The 14,924-nt window shown below is 43.3% G+C and overlaps 1 long non-coding RNA gene and 1 other non-coding gene across 2 annotated transcripts; both read right to left on the bottom strand.

Annotated features, from left to right (window-relative positions):
- Positions 1-1,287: 1,287 nt before the first annotated feature.
- LOC117535402 lies at positions 1,288-3,203 on the bottom strand. The gene is made up of 2 exons (XR_004567410.1): positions 3,131-3,203; positions 1,288-1,792 (listed from the first exon to the last, which is right to left on the bottom strand). It is a non-coding gene; the product is annotated as an uncharacterized LOC117535402 (long non-coding RNA).
- Positions 3,204-14,818: 11,615 nt separating this feature from the next.
- On the bottom strand, positions 14,819-14,924 carry LOC117535405. The gene has a single exon (XR_004567411.1). It is a non-coding gene; the product is annotated as a U6 spliceosomal RNA (small nuclear RNA).

Genomic DNA, 14,924 nt, shown 5'->3' with positions numbered 1-14,924 from the left:
CCAGGACACAGGACCGCAGCAACAGGATCATCCATGACTCCAGATCCCGGCGTATATAGACACCAAAAAGAAAGACATTTGGGGAAGCTGGGTTAATCGGAACATGAGAGTACACAGGTATAGACAGAGAGAAGGAAGAAGTAAGATGTCCCCCGACAAACTAAGCCTATATCAGCAAAACTAGGGGCTGAATCTAATCAGCCCTAACTATAAGCTTTATCAAAAAGGAAGGTCTTAAGCGCACTCTTAAAAACGGATAGGGTGTCTGCCGCCCGAACACAAACTGGAAGCTGATTCCACAAATGTGGAGCTTGATAAGAAAAGGCTCTGGCTCCCATTGTACTTTTAGAGACTAGGAACAACCAACAACCCTGCATTCTTGGAACGCAATGCCCTAGTAGGACAGTAGGGTATAATGAGTTCTTTAAGGTAAGATGGCGCCTGCCCATTAAGGGCTTTGTAGACGAGAAGAAGAATTTTAAATTCTATCCTGTGTTCTATAGGGAGCCAGTGTAAGGCAGCCAGAACAGGAGTATTAAAGGTATTCTGATTTTTGCCTTTTTAGAAAACTTTATTTTAAATAGTTTGAACAATACATATAAAAACACTGCATTGAAAATACACATAATACGAGTAATTAGTCCTAATTTCCTTGGAGGGAGAGGTGCTCAATGACTGAGATGTCCTAATTTTAATTTGTAAAACTTGTAAATAAATAAATAAAAAGGTATTTTTGAACTTGAAGATCCGAAGGGGTCTTACATTAAAGACCCCTTTGGATCTTCTGGGATGAGAAGGTATCAGCTGGGGGACCGGAGCCTGTCATCCAATCAGAACAGAGCCCCTTAGATCAATTCAAGTCAGTGTACCAACCACCCAGATCCCCCCACCCCAAATACTCTGTGAGACTGGCTGCATGCTTGATATGAAGGTAAAGAAATGTTAGGAACTTGTCAAAAGCAAGGAATAAGCAGTCAGAGATATTCAAGTTTAAAAATACCTTTTCATTTATTTATTAAAAAGTTGTACAAATTCAAATTAGGACATCTCAGTCATTGAGCACCTCTCCCTCCAAGGAAATTAGGATGAATTACTCATGTATTATGTGTATTTTCAATGCAGTGTTTTTATATGTATTGTTCAAACTATTTAAAATAAAGTTTTCTAAAAAGGCAAAAGGACATCTCCTTCCTTTTTTAAACCTGCTGAACTTCAATTGAAGTGCAACAACAGCAGAGGAAGACAGCACGAGTGTTGGAAACTACAGGAAGTAAATCCAAACAGATATTTAAGTTTGAATTCTTTATTTGAAAAAGATTGTGTCCAGTGTTATTGGAGGGAGTCCAGCCACTCCTCAGGGCTCCTCCCTCCAGCAGGAGCAGGGCAGTATCGGGGCTCCTCTCCTTCTGAGGAGCAGTGATGAGGAGGAGGAGGAGGAAGAGGAGGGGGCGGAGGAGGAAGAGGGAAAAGGGACGGGGTGGCAGGAAAGGGCTATTCTTCTTCCAGGGGCCGCATCTCTTGGTAGCGGTGCCGTGCCAGGGCCAGGCAGGGGCTCCTCTGCTCGGGGCTCCTCTCCTTCAGGCTGAGGAGCGGACAGCAGTCCGCCGGGTTCCCCCCCAGCGCTGTGACCCCCGATGCGGCTTGTGTCTCAGCCAGCTCCCTGGTGTTGGAGGTGAGGCGCGGGGCTGCCCTCCTGTTGTCACTGCGAACCCTGACAGCTTGATGTGTGGGCTTAAGCTGCAGCTCTGAATAACCAACCTGAAAACGGAGGGCCTGCCTGCGATCCATTGTCCTGAAATCACATCAAAAACATGTCAGAAGCTAGCAGTCAAGCACTTCACAAGTACATGTGAAGTACAGCAGTTAGTTAGCACAAAGCCTCTCTTTGGAGAAGAAGGACCTTTGAATTCAGGTGTTAAAGCAGCCAGGAAGAAACACATAGTACACAGGATGAAATAAACAGGGATGATAAGAATAACAAGTAAATAACAGAATATGAAATAAGAAAAAACATGTAGTAACAGTCTGAATAGAAATAAGAAAAATAACATGAGTAAAAGCTGGTTCTGATTTAAAAGATAATGCTAGCCAACACTTTTTCATCAGCTCAACATTAACCTCAGAGGTCTGACTTTAAATGAAAGATACTTATTACATTATAATAATAATATTCGCCCCATGGTAGCCTTCATATACATGTTAACTTTAGTAGGCTACACTACCACATAGTAAATACGAATTACATTTAAAGTTATTACAGTACTTCATTAAATAGCCAAGTGTTTATGACCGTTAACCCTCCGTACACATCTGTGAGCGTTAACTTCATGAACATTTACGTTAGTGCAAAGTAAAAAAGCATAACGTGTTTTGCACCTAGCAAAGTGCAGGAGAAATGCATGTTGTTGCCGTAATTCTACTGTTAAGACTGTAAATGGCGGATTGGCAACTTTTAATCACGAATGGTGCATATAAATGTTAACTTCATAAACGTTAGCGCATAGCAATAAGCATCAAATGACAAGTATTTACGGATTTAAACGGCCGGTGTTCCGGATTAACTGGTTCCCCGATCAACTGGTTGACAGATGTGGAGGCGTGGCCTTCGACAGAAATACACATTTCGATCGCTTCTTCTGTCGTTTTCATAAATCTTTTGGTATATTTGGCTGGATAGGAACACTTTGATGCACATTCAGTACCCGTGTGTGAGGTTGTGGTTACAATGGCGATATCCGGACGCGAACAGCGAGGACTACAAAAAGAAAAACGAGTTGACATGGGGATGTCTGTTCAAAACGTTGCGAGCTCCAATAAATCATTTAAACCAGCTATTGTTGCCAGACTTATTTCTGAATATCGTTCTTAATGTGATACCAAGTCCATCTGAGACCTGTGTACACCTTCAGACAGCCTCCCAGTGAAGCGTACGTTGTTTACTCACAGTTTGAAAGCAGCGTGGAGAAGTCTTCAGCTGTGTTAAGTTGTGATCCGCTCGAATACATCCTTAAAACCAGCTATTGTTGCCCGACTTATCACTGAATATCGTTCCTAATGTGATACCAAGTCCATCTGAGACCTGTGTACACCTTCAGACAGCCTCCAAGTGAAGCGTACGTTGTTTACTCACAGTTTGAAAGCAGCGTGGAGAAGTCTTCAGCTGTGTTAAGTTGTGATCCGCTCGAATACATCCTTAAAACCAGTGCTGGAATTGGGCCGGTACTCACCGGTACGCAGTACCGGCACTTCTGGTTCTGACCCATGGAGTACCGGCACTTCTTGCTCAGTACCGGCATGCTGGCGGTACTCCGGTACTCATGCACCGTGCCAGTACTCAACACTCTCCCGCCGTTCTTATTATACATCCATATATATATATACAGCCGCCCGGTACTCAGTAGATGCGTCATGAGGTGCCGAACGGACATTCTCATCGCTCTAACCGCTGGAGTTTCACAGCGGCTGTCAGCTGTTTACTCCTGTCATTCAAACAGAACGTGCTGGAGAGGGGGCGGGGCTTATCTTCTCCATGTAAATACTGTGGTGGAAACGACTGTCAAAATTAACCTATTTGACCGTGATTTAATAGTAATACACGTTTCAAAATAATAATAATAATAATAATAATGCCGAAGTAACAACATACTGAAAACTGTTAGTAAAACCATGTTTTAATGCTTTACAATTTACATACCTAGATGCACGTGTGTTGTGTTTATGCAGTGCAACTCCCACCCAGTGGGTGGCTATGTAGAGTGATAGAACAGAGCAGGCATGCCCCCGAGAGAAGGAAAGCAAGTCACGTCACAAATTAGCATTTCTAAAATGTTAGCATGGATTAATAAAAGTGCAAAAAGACAGCGGTTGTCGCCGGAAGAAACTTCAAATACAGAGAATGCTGTGCCTGTGTTGGAAATTGTGTCTGATGGGGAGCTTTCTTTGGTTGATCCTCCTGCTCCAAGTTCTAGTGCATTAGCATTAGCACTAGCTCCGCCGCCTCCTCCAGAGCCTCTAACGTTAGCTGCTGCTGGCGCAACTGCCACCACCAACACCGGGCAAAGCGATGCACCTGACTGCTGGACAACGGACCAGGTGCAATATTTTTGCAAGACCAATGCATGGCTCCTTCTTAAAGATAAGAAGCTAGGATGTCGGATATGCAGAGATGTCAAATCTTTGGGAATACACACTGGACAAGGACTGAAACTGTCAACTGAATGGGGTGAGTGTGCAGTGTCTCATTTCGGTGTTGACAAGAGCAAACAACAAGCTAGCCTGAGAAAAAAAATCAAAGAACATAAAGAATCACAAGCCCATGTAAAAGCTGCTGACATCCTTACATCTGCTTCACGTGAAACTATTCAACATCAAGTGCAGTCTATGCATAAATCTGAATTAGACACCACTATCAGAGTTTTTCGAACGGCATATACAATTGGCAAACATAGCCGGCCATTCACAGACATGCCAATTGATTTGAATGTACAGAAACTGAATGGGCTGAACGTGGGCAGGGTTTTGCACTCCAATAAAACCTGTGGCGAAATCATCGACCACATAGCTCATGAGCTGAAGAAAAAAATGGCAAAAGACATTACAGAAAACCAAAGAAAACTCTGTGTTTTGGTCGATGAATCTACCACTATTAGTGGTAAAACGGTGCTTGTTGTGTGTCTACGCTCAGCATTAGCTGATGCTGAGCCCGAAACGTTTTTTTGGGAGCTGATCGAGTTGGATGGAACAACGGCTGATGACATCACAAAGGCGTTAATGGAGTGTCTTGGAAGAGATTTTAACGAGGACTTTTTAGGTCAGTGTTTCGTTTCTTTTGCATGTGATGGGGCTTCAGTCATGCTAGGGAAGAGAACAGGCGTTGCTACCCAGTTGTGTAGTAAATTCCCAAGCCTGTTTGTGTGGCACTGCTCCAATCATCGTCTAGAGCTGGCAGTTGGGGATGTGGTCAAGGAGGTCTCAGGGCTCAATCATTTCCAGATCTTTTTTGACAAACTCTATTCCTTGTTCCATGCCTCCCCCAAAAATCAGAGGCAGTTAGCGCAGTGTGCGCAAGCAGTCGGACAGCGTCTCCTGGTGATAGGGCGTGTTTTGTCCATCCGCTGGGTGGCTTCAAGTGAAAGGAGCGTCAGAGCAGTCTGGGAAAACTACCGAGTGCTTCATGATCACTTCACAAATGCTGCAAACGACACGAGCAGGGATTCCAGAGACAGAGCAAAGTACAAGGGCCTGGATGATGTGCTCACATCTGCAACGTTTGTCAGCAATCTGGGACTGATGTACGATGCGCTCACAGAGCTCAGCGACCTCTCTCGGCAACTCCAAAAAAGAGAGATGACACTGCCTACAGCAGATAGGCTCTTAACTCGAGAAATACGAGTTTTTGAATCCATGGTCACCATGCCTGGCCCACACATGACTACAGTTCATACAGCTCTAGCTGAGAAGTCCTTCAAGGGTGTTGCCCTGCGTGAGAATGGCAGGCTTGTACAGATTCATGCAGGTCAGTTTTTCCGCAGTATGGTAGAGAATCTGAGATACAGAATGACTTCCACAACCTCCTCTCATGTCAGCACAAGAGAAATCCCATTACATGGCCGGGAGGCCCGGGACAATCAGCTAATCCAGGACATGAAAGTTATCCATCCTGGAAGTTGGCCTGAAGAGGAGTTAGACGTACAGTATGGGGACGTAGAGGTGCTACGTTTGTGCGAAGTGCTGAAAGTGGACAGAAGAGAGACTGTTCAGGGCTTTCGCGAATACAAGGAAACCAGGGCATCCCGTACACCTGCTGCCATGGAGCCTCTACTGAAAGCAGTCCGAACCATCGCTGTCTCCACTAGTGAGTGTGAGCGGGCATTCAGCTGCATGAACGATATCCTTACTGCAAAAAGGAATGCTCTCTCTGTCAGCCGACTGTCCAGCCTGGTTTTCATTAAATGTAATGGACCATCACTAGGACAGTTCAATCCGGAACAGTATGTGAGGTCCTGGCTGGCAAAGGGAAGGAGAAGTGCTGATGAAAGAGCCTGTCCAGCTCCAGCCCCTGATACTGATGTCCCCAAGGCCTTCTGGAGCCTTTTCTAACAATGTGAAGTATATTGCAAAGCAGCTCACCCAGTGAGAAGACTTTTGGCATAATGTGCCGATTTGTACAGATCCTGGAGATAGAAGGACTTCAGACCAACCAGGGAGTTATCTGATCAGCTTGGTGTTCAATGTAACTCTTTACCATGGCTCAGACTTTGTTACTTGCAGTTACAGTTTCTCATTTTAGATTGTGCAAATTTTGCATTTGTTTTTACATGTTCTTTGTTCATGCTCTTTATCATTTTTCTGAGTTGGAAAGTTAGATTGCATCATAGTTTACTTTATACATATTTGTATTCTTCAGTGGTGAAGTATATTGCAAAGCAGCTCAGCCATGTGAGAAGACTTTTGGCACTTTTTCGTTTTTCGTTTTCTGAGTTGGAAAGTTAGATTGCATTCAAAATGTACAGAAATACTTAATTTTGTTAAAGCTTTTTATAAAAAATGCTTCTGACCAGAGCTTTGTTTCCTTGTCATTAATGTTGCACACCACCAGAGGGGCTCTCACCTGAAAGGTCTCTGCTTCATGTGTCTTCAGCAGAAGATCTAGACTTTGATTGCTATATTTTCAGTTAATATTGACCTTACTGAGCTTTAGCCATATCCGCTGCCTATCATAAAAAATGTTAAGTACAGTGAACCTTTCTAAAATATACAGTAGTAAAGAGACAAACCCACCAGCATTATAGTAGTCAAATTCTTGTTTGTGGGCTGTATATATAAAATTGACTTGAAAAAGTTGCTGATTTTAGAGTACTGGCACCTTTTTCATTCCAATTCAAGCACTGCTTAAAACCAGCTATTGTTGCCCGACTTATCACTGAATATCGTTCCTAATGTGATACCAAGTCCATCTGAGACCTGTGTACACCTTCAGACAGCCTCCCAGTGAAGCGTACGTTGTTTACTCAGAGTTTGAAAGCAGCGTGGAGAAGTCTTCAGCTGTGTTAAACTGTGATCCTCTCAGGTAAACTGTGATTCGCTCAGGGTCAACTGGGATCCACCCATGGGAAAATGGGATCCGCCCAGGTTAAACTGTGTTACGACTTCTGTGGCTATCTACCAGCGATCATGTTTAATATGAAAGACACACACATATACATCCAGTGCTTGAATTGGAATGAAAAAGGTGCCAGTACTCTAAAATCAGCAACTTTTTCAAGTCAATTTTATATATACAGCCCACAAACAAGAATTTGGCTACTATAATGCTGGTGGGTTTGTCTCTTTACTACTGTATATTTTAGAAAGGTTCACTGTACTTAACATTTTTTATGATAGGCAGCGGATATGGCTAAAGCTCAGTAAGGTCAATATTAACTGAAAATATAGCAATCAAAGTCTAGATCTTCTGCTGAAGACACATGAAGCAGAGACCTTTCAGGTGAGAGCCCCTCTGGTGGTGTTCAACATTAATGACAAGGAAACAAAGCTCTGGTCAGAAGCATTTTTTATAAAAAGCTTTAACAAAATTAAGTATTTCTGTACATTTTGAATGCAATCTAACTTTCCAACTCAGAAAACGAAAAACGAAAAAGTGCCAAAAGTCTTCTCACATGGCTGAGCTGCTTTGCAATATACTTCACCACTGAAGAATACAAATATGTATAAAGTAAACTATGATGCAATCTAACTTTCCAACTCAGAAAAATGATAAAGAGCATGAACAAAGAACATGTAAAAACAAATGCAAAATTTGCACAATCTAAAATGAGAAACTGTAACTGCAAGTAACAAAGTCTGAGCCATGGTAAAGAGTTACATTGAACACCAAGCTGATCAGATAACTCCCTGGTTGGTCTGAAGTCCTTCTATCTCCAGGATCTGTACAAATCGGCACATTATGCCAAAAGTCTTCTCACTGGGTGAGCTGCTTTGCAATATACTTCACATTGTTAGAAAAGGCTCCAGAAGGCCTTGGGGACATCAGTATCAGGGGCTGGAGCTGGACAGGCTCTTTCATCAGCACTTCTCCTTCCCTTTGCCAGCCAGGACCTCACATACTGTTCCGGATTGAACTGTCCTAGTGATAGTCCATTACATTTAATGAAAACCAGGCTGACAGAGAGAGCATTCCTTTTTGCAGTAAGGATATCGTTCATGCAGCTGAATGCCCGCTCACACTCACTAGTGGAGACAGCGATGGTTCGGACTGCTTTCAGTAGAGGCTCCATGGCAGCAGGTGTACGGGATGCCCTGGTTTCCTTGTATTCGCGAAAGCCCTGAACAGTCTCTCTTCTGTCCACTTTCAGCACTTCGCACAAACGTAGCACCTCTACGTCCCCATACTGTACGTCTAACTCCTCTTCAGGCCAACTTCCAGGATGGATAACTTTCATGTCCTGGATTAGCTGATTGTCCCGGGCCTCCCGGCCATGTAATGGGATTTCTCTTGTGCTGACATGAGAGGAGGTTGTGGAAGTCATTCTGTGTCTCAGATTCTCTACCATACTGCGGAAAAACTGACCTGCATGAATCTGTACAAGCCTGCCATTCTCACGCAGGGCAACACCCTTGAAGGACTTCTCAGCTAGAGCTGTATGAACTGTAGTCATGTGTGGGCCAGGCATGGTGACCATGGATTCAAAAACTCGTATTTCTCGAGTTAAGAGCCTATCTGCTGTAGGCAGTGTCATCTCTCTTTTTTGGAGTTGCCGAGAGAGGTCGCTGAGCTCTGTGAGCGCATCGTACATCAGTCCCAGATTGCTGACAAACGTTGCAGATGTGAGCACATCATCCAGGCCCTTGTACTTTGCTCTGTCTCTGGAATCCCTGCTCGTGTCGTTTGCAGCATTTGTGAAGTGATCATGAAGCACTCGGTAGTTTTCCCAGACTGCTCTGACGCTCCTTTCACTTGAAGCCACCCAGCGGATGGACAAAACACGCCCTATCACCAGGAGACGCTGTCCGACTGCTTGCGCACACTGCGCTAACTGCCTCTGATTTTTGGGGGAGGCATGGAACAAGGAATAGAGTTTGTCAAAAAAGATCTGGAAATGATTGAGCCCTGAGACCTCCTTGACCACATCCCCAACTGCCAGCTCTAGACGATGATTGGAATAGTGCCACACAAACAGGCTTGGGAATTTACTACACAACTGGGTAGCAACGCCTGTTCTCTTCCCTAGCATGACTGAAGCCCCATCACATGCAAAAGAAACGAAACACTGACCTAAAAAGTCCTCGTTAAAATCTCTTCCAAGACACTCCATTAACGCCTTTGTGATGTCATCAGCCGTTGTTCCATCCAACTCAATCAGCTCCCAAAAAAACGTTTCGGGCTCAGCATCAGCTAATGCTGAGCGTAGACACACAACAAGCACCGTTTTACCACTAATAGTGGTAGATTCATCGACCAAAACACAGAGTTTTCTTTGGTTTTCTGTAATGTCTTTTGCCATTTTTTTCTTCAGCTCATGAGCTATGTGGTCGATGATTTCGCCACAGGTTTTATTGGAGTGCAAAACCCTGCCCACGTTCAGCCCATTCAGTTTCTGTACATTCAAATCAATTGGCATGTCTGTGAATGGCCGGCTATGTTTGCCAATTGTATATGCCGTTCGAAAAACTCTGATAGTGGTGTCTAATTCAGATTTATGCATAGACTGCACTTGATGTTGAATAGTTTCACGTGAAGCAGATGTAAGGATGTCAGCAGCTTTTACATGGGCTTGTGATTCTTTATGTTCTTTGATTTTTTTTCTCAGGCTAGCTTGTTGTTTGCCCTTGTCAACACCGAAATGAGACACTGCACACTCACCCCATTCAGTTGACAGTTTCAGTCCTTGTCCAGTGTGTATTCCCAAAGATTTGACATCTCTGCATATCCGACATCCTAGCTTCTTATCTTTAAGAAGGAGCCATGCATTGGTCTTGCAAAAATATTGCACCTGGTCCGTTGTCCAGCAGTCAGGTGCATCGCTTTGCCCGGTGTTGGTGGTGGCAGTTGCGCCAGCAGCAGCTAACTTTAGAGGCTCTGGAGGAGGCGGCGGAGCTAGTGCTAATGCTAATGCACTAGAACTTGGAGCAGGAGGATCAACCAAAGAAAGCTCCCCATCAGACACAATTTCCAACACAGGCACAGCGTTCTCTGTATTTGAAGTTTCTTCCTGCGACAACCGCTGTCTTTTTGCACTTTTATTAATCCACGCTAACATTTTAGAAATGCTAATTTGTGACGTGACTTGCTTTCCTTCTCTCGGGGGCATACCTGCTCTGTTCTATCACTCTACATAGCCACCCACTGGGTGGGAGTTGCACTGCATAAACACAACACACGTGCATCTAGGTATGTAAATTGTAAAGCATTAAAACATGGTTTTACTAACAGTTTTCAGTATGTTGTTACTTCGGCATTATTATTATTATTATTTTGAAACGTGTATTACTATTAAATCACGGTCAAATAGGTTAATTTTGACATAGTCGTTTCCACCACAGTATTTACATGGAGAAGATAAGCCCCGCCCCCTCTCCAGCACGTTCTGTTTGAATGACAGGAGTAAACAGCTGACAGCCGCTGTGAAACTCCAGCGGTTAGAGCGATGAGAATGTCCGTTCGGCACCACATGACTCATCTACTGAGTACCGGGCGGCTGTATATATATATATGGATGTATAATAAGAACGGCGGGAGAGTGTTGAGTACTGGCACGGTGCATGAGTACCGGAGTACCGCCAGCATGCCGGTACTGAGCAAGAAGTGCCGGTACTCCATGGGTCAGAACCAGAAGTGCCGGTACTGCGTACCGGTGAGTACCGGCCCAATTCCAGCACTGTATACATCCCTTATAAAAACGGCATTCTGCAGCACTCATCCAGATAACATGTGACTGTTAACTCGTTTTGCAAAGATAGCAGCAGAATGTAATTGCTGCATGTGCAGGGACTTAGACTTTAAAATGCTGATGGGTCATTAATGTTGGTCTCGGCAAACAATATTAGGAATCCTCTATTCAAACTACATAATATTCAGTGTCCATCGACATGAAAATAACAAAAGTTCATGCTGGACTCAAACCCGAGTCCCAACAGCAAAAGTCACTCCAGCCCAATAGCTGGTTTTAAGGATGTATTCGAGCGGATCACAACGAGACACGGCAGGCAAAAACATCGTTTTTCAAGTAGGCCTACTGGTCAATTTTGAGATTTTGTGCTATTTTGATTCCATAACATGTTTTCTTTCAGACTTTTGGAAGGAAAACGTACAAAATACACATTTAAGTGTTTATTTTACTATAGTTTGTCTATTTGCGTCTGTAGATTTCTCCTAAATTCACCAAAAGTTAGCATTCTAACGTAACATAAAGTACCGCGACCGCTGTGTGCACCATGTCAACAGAGGTATCGCTGGAAAGCTCCGTCTCTCCTGCACAATCTCATCGGATCCAAATATGGTCATTTCCTTTGTATCAGCAACCAATCGTGAAAGCACAAAGGGGTCTTAAACCAAGAAACGAAATCTCATTGGCTGGTGTCAATTTCTGACAACGTGATTCGTTCAGATGCGTCACGTGGTGTGCTAAAACACTTCCTGGTTAGCTTTCAGCTAGAAATTGAAATCTCAAAATGCCAAAAGAACGGCGAAAAAAACGTTCACAGAGAAGACGACAACAATTGTCACTTGCACGAAGCAAGGTTATATAAAAAAAAATGACCCTGAACATGAAATACCTTCACGGAGTGCGTCGATGCGCAAGCTGTCATCCAAAGAACAGGAGGGTTTAGCTAGCGCCTCACTGCAATCTTTAAAGGTCGTTTTCTCAAAATGAGTTTTTTCTCCTACTCTGAGTTCGAAATTTCAACTTCAGTAGCACGTAGAGACACCAAACCTTCCAGTTATATTCCTATCAATATTATGAAGGCTTTTACAGAAGGGTTTGTTCATATATAATTCATAGCCTGAATTATACAACATTGTATACCTAAAAACATGACGAAAATGGATATTTTAGGGCTGTTGACAGTATTTTCTGATTTATGGAATGATAAAAAGAGATATCCAATATCCCTTCTGTAAAAGCCTTAGATACTAATATGACTACAAAATGAAACAAGAATTTTGAATCTGGCTATATCCAAAGTTCAGATTTCGATTCCTGAAATGTGTTAAAATATGTGCATATTTAATGAGATAATGGATAATTTGCATATTTAAACATGCTATTTCAGAAACTTGTAATACAAAAGACAATTGCCTTATTGTAAGTAATTAACTGGAGACATTTCTAGCTGATACCTTTAAGTTAAAAAAATTACCCTATTCATCTGGGGTGTCTCGCCTTAACACAGCTGAAGACTTCTCCACGCTGCTTTCAAACTGTGAGTAAACAACGTGTGCTTCACTTGGAGGCTGTCTGAAGGTGTACACAGGTCTCAGATGGACTTGGTATCACATTAAGAACGATATTCAGTAATTAGTCTGGCAACAATAGCTGGTTTAAATGATTTATTGGAGCTCGCAATGTTTTGAACAGACATCCCCATGTCAACTCGTTTTTCTTTTTGTAGTCCTCGCTGTTCGCGTCCGGATATCGCCATCGTAACCACAACCTCACACACTGGTACTGAATGTGCATCAAAGTGTTCCTATCCAGCCAAATATACCAAAAGATGTATGTAAACGACAGAAGAAGCGATCGAAATGTGTATTTCAGTCGAAGGCCACGCCTCCACATCTGTCAACCAGTTGATCGGGGAACCAGTTAATCCGGAACACCGGAAAGCTCCGTGTGTTTCTGGTTTAGCGGCAACTTGTTACCAATGCTATGAGCGAACGTTACAAGACAACACATTGGCATTCATCTATATTACATTATAACGGACTGTCTTGTTAAGAGTAATAGCAGAGGACATTACATTAAATTGCATTTAGCTGACGCTTTTATCCAAAGCGACTTACAATAAGTGCGTTCGACCAACAAAATACAAACTTGAAGAAAACAGAATCATATAAGTACATCAGGCTTCATAGAGCAAAAACATTTCAAGTGCTACTCAACTGGCTTTAGGTAAGCCAGTCCTTTAGTATATAAGTGCTTTGTTAATAGTTCTATTGCTCGAAGTGGAGTCGAAAGAGATGAGTTTTCAGTCTACGCCGGAAGGTGTGTAAGCTATCTGCTGTCCTGATGTCAATGTCAATTGGTGGCGTTTCCATATAGCCTAGTACCGGCCAGCGGGTACTTTTTCCCTCTTTTTCTGCCTCATAAAATCATGGTTCCCTCAGACCAGGGCCAGGGCTGAACTAGTGACGTCAACACTCTCGACTGCTGATTGGTCAGAGAGAATCGTCACAAGATTGCGCGCGAGTTCATCCCTAGCGTCGCATATATATCTAGAAGCAAACTTGCAGCATTTTTATAAACATCATTTTGTAAACGGATGAGCTACAAAAATGGCTACGTCTAATAAGAAGCACACCGTGGTCGACCGAGGAGGTGACGAGGTTCCTACATCTCATTGGGGATGATCAAATCCAGCGGGAGCTCGACGGAACAACTCGAAATGTGAACAAAAACAAAGCCGATCGCCCCGCCTACACTGCGTTGCTACCCCAGGTCCTAAACTGTAATGGAAATGCGCCACGGCCTGGGCCGGCCAGCGAGGCAGCCCGAGGCCAGAGCGAGGACGCTTAGGGACGCTTAAACGGGGCTACCCCGCTGCAGTGGAAACGCGCCATTAGTGAGACTGAGCAGGCCCGATTATCCTCGCCCCGTCTCAGTTAGATTGTCTCCTCTGATTGGATGACGTGTTATTTCGCTGGCGTGCGTCTTAACTGTCAATTCATTTGTGGTGCAGGGATGACGTATTTTATCCGGTAAGTAAGCTGCTGGTTCCCTCGACAAAAAAGCAATGGCAGTTCTCCATAGGATTTTGGAAAATAGCTCGAAATAAGGTCTGTGGAAAACGAACCTGTTTGATAAATGCACGTTTTGTTCAGCCGGATAATCTCCACATGTCTACCCTACTTTTATAATTTTATAATCATGAATCTAATCGCCAGAAGCTAAATGCTAACGTTATGCTATAACGAACAACAGCCGAGTACAGCAGGGCAGGCACCAGCTTTTGAAAAGGTAAGATACCCTTTGCTACTGCACTTAACAAGACAGTCAGTTATAATTTAATATAACAGATGAATGCCAATATGGTTGTCTTTTAACGTTCGCGCACATTGGTAACAAGTTAAGCCGAGGCTTTACGCCAGAAACACACCGGAGCTTTCCGGCCGTTTAAATCCGTATATAGGCCTACTTGTAATTTAATGCGTATTACTATGCGCTAACGTTTATGAAGTTAACATTCATATGTACCATTCGTGATTAAAAGTTACCACTCCGCCATTTACAGTCTTACAGTAGAACTAGGGTAACACGTTATGTTTTTTTCTAACGACGCGACTGGCAACACTTAAATACAAAAACGTAAGAAATAACAAGTTTAAGTGAAGTTTGCGAGCAGAAACGTGAATCTTAACCACTGGAGTCTAAAGGAAAACCCCTAGATCTACACCCGAGGACAATAAAGTCATAAAAGTCCAGATTTGATCAGGTCTTGTTGTAGTTTTTAAGCGATAACGAGATCAAAGGGAAAGATTTGAACACAGTGAGAGGCTCCACTCTGTAGCTGCAATACCACCAGCGGCCACGGCGGCGCTGTTCTGCCTGAATCAAATCTTTGAAAAATCATATAAAATCATAAAAATCTTAAATAATATGGCAATATAGAACGCTTCACGAATTTGCGTGTCATCCTTGCGCAGGGGCCATGCTAATCTTCTCTGTATCGTTCCAATTTTATTATATGTGCTACCGTAGTAACAC

The sequence above is a fragment of the Gymnodraco acuticeps genome, unplaced genomic scaffold, assembly GCF_902827175.1.
Source record: "Gymnodraco acuticeps unplaced genomic scaffold, fGymAcu1.1, whole genome shotgun sequence".
NCBI lineage: Eukaryota > Metazoa > Chordata > Actinopteri > Perciformes > Bathydraconidae > Gymnodraco > Gymnodraco acuticeps.
Note: the sequence above shows the minus strand (reverse complement) of the source record. Positions and strands in the feature narration are given on the sequence as shown.